Below are 9,271 nucleotides of genomic sequence, written 5' to 3'. Positions count from 1 at the left end.
TTTTCAAATGACTTTCGTAAGTAATTACGCGATTGCAATTGTAATAATAATAATAATAATAATAAATCCAAACGGGAATAGGCTGGTGATCGTAAGTAAATAAGGCAATCATGCAATTGCTAATATATCCCCTCCCTACCTTACTGTACGTAAAATTTGTAGGGGGATTTGGGCATGCATCGCTGATCGACCGAGGAGTAGTGACGTGATCCTGACTGCAGAGAATGTGTGAAATTGTCTCCTCGGACCTAGCCGCTATGAAGTCACAGTTGTGTATGTGTTGTCTTTGTGTTGATATTGTGGTTGTTTCTGTGGCGCCGTGGTTAAGGCATCCAGCCGGTAATCTGGAGACCCAGGTTCGATTCCTGGTTGAGCACATTTTCACTTGCTTACTTAGTTGCGTTGATTTCGGTTCCCAAATTAACCTTCTCTATCATATATCATATATAGTCATTGCCGCTAGCAATTGTGCATGCTCACTAGCTCGCTAGTTTGAGCACTCTGGCATGGCTTAGATGTACCACATGTGTGGGACATTTGGGGTTGCTTTATAAGCTTAACCTCCATCCCAGACATCAGCACTGCACGGATGAGGCCCAGAAGGCCGAAACAGTACTGTCTGCAGTTAGATATAGCTCTTTGGCATTACAAAGCTTTTGCTTTCATGTCCAAATTGAGCACCCTACTGGGATGAGTCATTGCCGCTAGCCATTGCGCATGCTCACTAGCTCGCTAGTTTGAGCACTCTGGCATGGCTTAGATGTACCACATGTGTGGGACATTTGGGGTTATATATTTAGTATATTTATTTATGTATATTTAGTATGTCCTTGCGGTAGAGTGCACGATGTGTTCGCAGAGCACAGTATATCTGAAGATTGAACTAATCAATAACACATAATTTTTTCTGCATGTGACTCTGAGTCTCACGCTTACGCGATCATCAGACATAATTATTAATTAGGTTAAAAGTTTTGCTTCCTAATAATAAATATTAGAGAAAAATAATCAAGGAGGAAAACTAATGTAGCAATCAGTCATTAATACAATCTTAATATTTTTATGAAATCTAAACAAGGATGTAATTTGTTTAGTAGTTACAGGTAGTGCATTCCAGAACTAGCGTCAGTAAATTGAAGAGCTATAGAGCTGAAGAGAAAAAGCTATTTCCACCAATTCTTACTTGAACAGTTGTCTTGACCCAATGGTGACTCTTTCAACTACTTATTAATACCGTCCTGGGGAAAATATCTAGTCGTGTTGACCGGAATTGAATTAAGGTTAGAAAATGATGTTCTTGTTTTATGTGAATTTTTCAGTTGTACCTCGGACTGTTGGACGAATCGAAGTACGATGGAACAAAATACTCAATGGTCGAGGACGTGTGTGCGGCGGCTTCAGTTCAGCCACGCTCTAAGAAGAAATGGTCAAGTCTGAAGTACTGAAGAAGCAATCAGTTTCTTTTGATTTAATTGAGTTAAAAAAGGAAATGTATTAAGTAAAGGTAACAAGCAACTAGGTAAATTGACATCGTTGTCATTAGTGTTTAATTAAGAGTCAAATCGTTATTTCAACCAATGACAACCCCCAGAAGAACCGATCAGTCACAGTCTTTTTTATGGTTGGTTGTAAAAGTGGCGGGAGTTGTTTTTGAACAATATACTGTAAGCGTAGTGATTCCTTCATCACTTTTGTCATTTTAGCATAAAAACCAAGATATTTTGCCAAAATTGTTAGCAATAGAATGTACGGCTCTTGTTGTTTCGGGATGTTACGTTACGTTGTTAAAGAAACTGGTAGGTATAGAATGATTATGACCAAGGTGTAGCAGCCTATGAAAGATTATGCTTTATCAGGTAAATACAATTTAGAATAAGTAAAGTAAAATCAGTCACCCTGATGCTTACAGAATGAAAATCAGAAAACATCCAATCCCTGGTTTTGAAAATGACCACCTTCAGCCGGTGAATTTTCGTGATGAGTCATGGCAGCCATAATAGGGAGCTAAGACAGTACGACGACGGTGACAAGGACGCCACAAAATTAAAAAAAAGCGCTAATAATGAACAAAAACAAGACTGTACAGGCCCTGCACGTGAGTTTTACATTTTGGTACATTTCGTGGTCCTTGTCGCCGTGATAACGACGTGACATGACCAACTTTGAGGTCCACTTGAAGGAACTTGAACAATCGCTTAACACTTACCAGCTTGCAAAGTTCTCTTCTAACTGGTCTTTGTCCTAACCAAATAAATATTCCCCTCAAACTACTTGCTAATTAGTGAATGTTTTAGTTAGTAGAGAGACCCCCCTTCTTGTAAGGAGGATTCTTCTATCAACAAGGTTGCTAGGTTAACTGCTTCTTCACGTATTACTATATGTATTAAATAACCAACCTTGCACGTGAGTTTTACATTTTGGTAAATTTCTAGGTCGTTGTCTCCTTGATAACGACGTGAGATTACCAACTTTGAGGTCCATTTGAAGTAATTGAACAATTGGTTAAGACTTACCATCTTGCAAAGTTTTCTTTTAACTTGTCTTTTAGTGGACATTGTCCTTAATTAAGCCCATGTTGAAGTTCTAACTGCTTTGAGCAAGGTCGTAATTTATGTAAACTTGTGTAAACGCTTCTAACAGATTTAATTAAAACTGTTAAAAACTAAAGTTAACTTTCTGCTTCTTACATAATCTGCTGTCAGGCGTATTTTTCTTCAGGGAGAGCGCGTACCTTTCGCGTCCTTCCAAAAAAAAAAAAGACCGCCTGATCGCGGATTGGTTCCTACACCTCTGACTTGAATGAAATGAGCCACTATGGAGTTACTTTATCATGTCTGTGTGAAAGAGCGAGGTCTTTACGATCTCAAAGCATCGCTCAGAGCAACAGGCCTAAGGAAACTAAAATGGCTTATTTCTCACCTACAACGCTGACGTAGGACTGGTGACGGCAGAAATTACAATTGAGAAACAATGAGGTGAGGTTCCCTCCGACATAAATACTATTGGCGTATTCTTATGCAGATTTTTTTTTTGTTTTCATCGAATATCACTGATCCAGTGAGGGAAAACCACGAGTTTCTCTGGATTTTAGGAACAGAAATAAGCAAATTTCGTCGAAACGAACGAAACCAAGGTTAGAAAAATGGAACTAAGATTTCATACTTGAATAATACTTAATACAAGTACCTGTTAAATTGCTGGGAAATAGTACCTTAACTCCCAACGACTCGTTTCCGTATTGCTTTGTAGCTCAGTCCTGTTCAGACCTCATTCCTCCACCGAGGCTCGCCTATTCACAATTCCGCTGCGTGAAGTGTATGCAGACGCGAATGCTGAAAGACGCATCCGTTCCCTCGTCGCCACTACCTTATTTTACGCCTGCTTCTCGCTTTTTTTTTTCTTTGAGTCACTTTGAGTCCCCTCGGAGGAAAGAGAGAGAGGAGTCCGTGATTTAATTCGGAGTTCTTGGGTTCGATTTTCAGCATAGTGAGAGTTGTTCTCTCTCCTTCTTTGGGCCCATATCTATGATTTAACAGTTACTACCTCTTACACCATGATAGCAGGAGAGTATGAGGTAACAAGGCGAAGCCCCATATTTGGCTCTATATCCCGATGAATTTATTTGAATTCCGTGTCATATTGCGTGGTTATTTCAAGACGGCACCTTAGTCAGTTGGTGTGAAAGTAGACAGCGTGTTCATGGTAACCACAGATAAAAACAGAAGCGTATCAGTAAAAGCTTGATGTAAATGTTAGTCTCCTGCTAAAGGGTGAGTTTTAACAAGAAGCTCCAAGTAGCCTATACTCATGCGCAGGTTATTTGTACTTTTGTTGACAGTTTAGTAATAATAATAATAATAATAATAATAATAATAATAATAATAATAATAATAATAATAATAATAATAATAACAATAATAATAATAATAAGGTTATTGTACACCACAAAACAAGATATATAGGTGTCACAAGAATCTATTTGAGAGAAGTTTCTCTTTATCGTGTGAGTTCATTGACCTGTACCAAAAGAAAATGAGGGGACAGAGAGGGAGGCCCAAGGCGTTGGCCGGGATATGTTATGTCCACAAAAGTTATTTTTAGACGAGCGAAAGTCTCTGTTCTAAGGGAAGTCTGTCTTCCAAGGCGTCCGCATGAAGTCTTGCTTCGCTCTCAGGTTAGACGAGCGGAAGTCTTCCGAGACGTCCGCATGCAGGCCAACCTCGGTCCGATGTTTGAAAGAAAATATATATTCATAAGCCTTCCACGTGCGCCATCATTTTCTCTTTTCACTAAGAAAAAATAACTTTCGTGGACATGACATATCCCAAGGGCTGGACCGGGAGCCTCCTTCTCTGTCCCCTCATTTTCTCTTGCCTGTACTTTTCATCTTTATTTGATAGAGTCTGTTTTTTTTTTCGACCTATACTTTTCAAAACAATTTGAATGAAGTTCTTATTTTTCTCTGGGTCCATTCGGCTGTATATTTCTCTCCTCTTTCTTTCAGTTGCTGCAATTTCTGAAGTAGATTTATGCTTTCTTATTATTTGTTTCCTTCCTATATTTGATAGTTCACCTAAACATCTAAGAAAAATGCAACGTCATACTTTGTTTCAAAACAATTACATTTACTTTGAATAATAGAACAAAAGAGAACAATAACAGAATCTACATCTGAAAATACTTTCGGTACATTTTTTTGCTTCAGATCCATTGTATACAAAAACATGGTAACTCATCTTTTGCTTTGCATGCCACTGGAAAACACAACGAATGCAGTAGCTAGAAATCCACATCAAAAAGCCTGTGCTGCTTCCTTTATTATCCAAAATGGCAGTTTTAAGCTGTTGTTTACTGGGAAACACATTACAAGATAAATATCGCAGACATCTTGCTCTATGAATAACTTTTACTTGGCAAGTGGCCAAAGTTATTATAGTCATAATTGTAAATGTATGCAAGCATAAATTTCCATGCACTAATGTGAAACCAAAAACAACTACACCGTCCGTGAGGGTACACTGGGTTGCCTGTGGTACGTGCAGCGTTCCAGGCAATTTTTTTCAAGTTGGGGGGTAATTAAGACCATTTAATGCGTCACCCAGAAGGCATACCAGCAGAGGCCCTTTGGCTCACAGACCCCACACGTTCGTAAGACGAAACGGATCTTTTTTCTGAGGTTAAAAACCTGGCTACCGGCCTATTAATTAATCATTTGTCAGAAAGAAGAAATTCCTGTCCTCTTTAGAAAAAATAGACACGCATTGCTTACGTGTGATAGTGAAGTAACACAGCGAATTATTCCATAATGTCAACTGAGCTGTGTGTTGTCTTCCAGGAGATTCAAGTTGTCCTTGCGTAATATGTAGTTCTAACAGTGCACGATATTGTTTTGGTATCGTTTATCATTGTAGTGCTATGGTAGAAGTTTTAGGTAAATAGCCTGAGAAGACATGTGGTTACAAGGAAAGTATTGAACCCAGAAAGATTGAAGAAAATAAATGGGAAGTGAGAAACATTGGCTTCTGGGCTGACATGTTGATAATTTTCAAGTCCCCTCACAACTTCTTTTCACTACAAGTTTCAGCGTGCCCTCTGAGCATCAGACAGCTTTCTAATACTAAAGTTTATTAAAGTTATCCCTCTCCGGCGGGGTAAGTACAAATGTATCTGGATGAGTGACCTAAAACATATACCCCTTTGTAAAACAGAAGCATTGGACAACGCTAACAAATGCGAACTCAGCAAGGTATAGATTTTGTTAGCTTGCCTTATGCAAAAACAAATATTGATGCAAAAGTAAATAAATATTGATACACAGTTTTTAGAAAGAGCAGAAGGAAGTTTCCACGACGGTCGCTCGAGAATAACATATTTACGACATGAAAACAACATTAATTTTGAACCGTGAATATAGAATATAAAAAGTTACGATCAGCGACAAACATTTTGGGAGGTGTTTTCTACGTTCATTTTTGTTATTGTACTTTTGGCTGCACAAATTAATCACGAAATCGAAAGTGACATCGCCGGAATTCAGCGGGCGCCGTGATTAAGTTATCGCGGCATGTTTAATCGCCAAACAGTGGAGCATCTGTGTCAAATGATGGCAAGATACCGGGTTTTCGTAAGCTTCTTTTTCTGTCAAGTGTTGTAACGTTTGACAATAAATGAGCGAATTCAAAACAAAGATCACAATCGCTCAACTCTTGAGGTTGACCATTGTTTCTGCAAAGTCAAAAATTTACTCTCCAAGACAAGGTTATCTATCACCAGGTAAAAATGGCAGCTACTTTATTATTCATCGGCGTCACAATTTTTTTGCGGATGTTGGTGCTCATTTTGTTGAAACTCAAGCACGCTTCCAACAGACCTGTTTATTTTCGTGAACCCTTCCTGCTTACAGAGCAATACTAAAAATATCCTCCCGTATCACATTTCAACCTTAAGCTCGAAAATTCAATACACAACATAATATTATAATGCACAAAGGCAGAAAATATCACAGAATCCTTTTCCAGCGAAACATTTTATTGAAACAAACAACATAGTTGCTATTGGAGTCAAAAACGTCTTCCTATTTCATTGCGTGCACTCAATCGTGTCAAATTACCATGTACGCAACGTTCAAGCCCTTTCCTGAAGAACCTTCTCCTTGAATAATGATGCACAAAATAGTCGACAAGCTTTGTTTCAAATAATTCTTGCATGACTGTCACATTTCCAATTATCTTTTTTTTTTTTTTACCTGACTTTGTTGAACCAATAAGTTAAAAGATAATTTTCCATTTGGTTTCAGTGTTGTACATAACACTACAATCGTGATAAAATATTGGAAATACAGCTCACTTTGATTTCGGCTCGACGGGCGAAAGATTGTTGTCGAAGTCCATTACTCGTCGCCTTTAAGATTCCAGATCATCATCGCCTGTCTTGTTCATCCAATTGATGTTTCCTTCTTTAGCTCCATGAGAGCATATTTTGTTGAAAAATGGACTAAAACGCCATTCGCGTTGCAATGACTTTTGACGCCATTGCTGGTTAACGAGAATAACAAACTCACGAGTCAGAATGTATATTATAGTTAATAAAGTTAGCACAACAGAAAGACGCTAACCTCATTTTGACACGAAAGTGCTTTACTATTGCCATAAAAACTATCCAGTTAAGCTCGCATATTATAAAACATGATGAATTCATAAAGGCCACCTTTTCCAGCGAACAATTTTTTGAAACAAACAACATATTTTGCTATTAGAGGCAAAAACCCCTTCCTATTTCATTACGTGCGTGAAGAGAAAAAACTCAATCTTGTCAAAAATGCGCAATATTACAACAAACTAAAATTTCACGATCAAACCGTTTCCATGAAGAACCTTTTCCTTGAATAATGAAGAACAAAATAGACGACAAGTTTTTTTTCAAATAATTCTTGGCTGTCACATTTCCAATTATTTTTTTTACTGAAGACTGTGCAGAGTTGATCACAGATCCACGTAAGGTGTTCCATTCGTTCTCTGTCTTTGTTGAACCCATAAGTTACAAGAGAATTTTCCATTTGGTTTCAGTGTTCTACATAACAGCACACTTGGTAAAATATTAGAAACACAGCTCACTTTGATTTCGGCTCGACGGGAGACAGATTGTTGTCGAAGTCCAGTACTCGTCGCTTTTAAGATTCCACGACCTGTCTTGTTCAGTATCCAATCGACTTGCAAACAAATCCCACCCACTTTCTGACTGGGATTGCCATACTGGCAACCCAGCAAGAACGGCACGATATTTTATAACTCGTGCGCTTAGCTGCGCATGAGTGAAAATAGAAAGCTACGCGCAAAGGTTGACTCAAGGTTATAGAGCATAGGGAGGCTCGTTGGCATGATAAAAATAACCTTCAACAATGTGGGCGCTATCTAAAAATAGATTTCAAGTAATCATCATGGGGAACAGGGATTCGTTTGCTGGAAGTTATTCTTTCATGGCTAGAAAGTTCCAAAAGCTGTATAAGACTATGAGGCCACAGTCAATAAAAACACAGCACTGATTGGATATGAGTTACTTGGTTCCAACTGACTTCTGCGCCACATCGCAAATTGTGCGGCAAATAACATTTTCTTGCAGGAAATTGTTGAGAGTGGAGATATGTTTTGTTGATAGCGAAAATTACTTGGTAACATGCCTATATACAAGGCCAATCTTGTCGTTGATAAGAGCCCTCCTTCAATCTTACAACGTTATGATGACTTCTGTTTCTAATAGAAACGGAGGGAAGATACTGATTCACCACAAACGCGTACTCTGTGTTGCGTTTTATTTATCCTTGTTAGCTTAGGTTCGGATCAAGAGGTTTGGTATAATTTCTGATGCATCTAAGAGAACATCCAGTTTCCAAAAAAAAACTCGGTCGTATGAGTTGACTTTAACATTTTCAGTATTTTCCAGTAAACGTTTACCATTTTGTAAAAACTTTTTAGAAATTCGTTTTCTTAGAACGATCACCCAGCTCCAAGTAATGTAGGCCATATTTTAGTCAATGTACCGAATATACCAACAAAAAGTTACAAGTAAAAAATTAACAAAACCTGGCTTTGTAGCACTTGCTAATGCTTCGTAAAAAAGAATATGTTTAAGTTTCATTGATTAACTGAAATCTAGAAACGTTTTATAGGTAAGCCTGAGTTACAGAGTTAAAACAATTGCCCATTCGATAGAGGATGAATATCAAGAGTACTTCGAAGTTCAAAAGCCCATGTCGAGCACACAAATCCTACAAGGAAACGGAAAAGAGGCTTTGATGTAAAGACCCAAAGCTCTGATGTTAGGTAAAGACTAAGTTGAAGCTGAATGGACGGAATTTTCAGCCTCATCTTTCTCTACTGATGTAATACTTCAACTTCATCCTTTTCCTCGTAAGAGTGACTTATAGAGTTTACTATGTCAAAAGCTAGACGATTTTACTCTTCAATCGGAGCTGCTTCGTATATGTAATGGGACTACATGCTGTGCAATTTGGAAATAACTGGATAAGAATTGGCAATTGGCAGTCATATAATTATTTTTAATCCAATTATTTCCAAATTGGACAAGCATGTAGTCCTGTTACCTATTAATTACATGGCCTCCAAAACGGTTTGTTCTCAGTGTTAAAGGCGAGTCGTTTTAAAACCACAAAGCTGCTTAAAGTGCATATGAAGTAAAAAATTTTTTTGTCTTAATTTGTAGCTTAGTGTATCTTATTTTGGAAAAGAACAAAGAAATTTGAATGAAACCTCGA

General features: G+C 38.0%; 1 long non-coding RNA gene across 1 annotated transcript in view; it reads left to right on the top strand.

The window, feature by feature from the left end:
* Nucleotides 1-2,025, top strand: part of LOC137988662 (uncharacterized) — a 13,969-nt gene extending 11,944 nt beyond the window's left edge. Inside the window, exon 3 of the long non-coding RNA XR_011120817.1 lies at nucleotides 1,320-2,025. This is a non-coding gene — a long non-coding RNA (uncharacterized lncRNA). The remainder of the gene's footprint in view (nucleotides 1-1,319) is intronic.
* The last annotated feature ends 7,246 nt before the right edge of the window (nucleotides 2,026-9,271 follow it).

Source organism: Montipora foliosa, unplaced genomic scaffold (assembly GCF_036669935.1).
Source record: "Montipora foliosa isolate CH-2021 unplaced genomic scaffold, ASM3666993v2 scaffold_425, whole genome shotgun sequence".
Lineage (NCBI taxonomy): Eukaryota > Metazoa > Cnidaria > Anthozoa > Scleractinia > Acroporidae > Montipora > Montipora foliosa.
The sequence above is the reverse complement of the archived record's forward strand: the minus strand, read 5'-3'. Positions and strand labels throughout refer to the sequence as shown.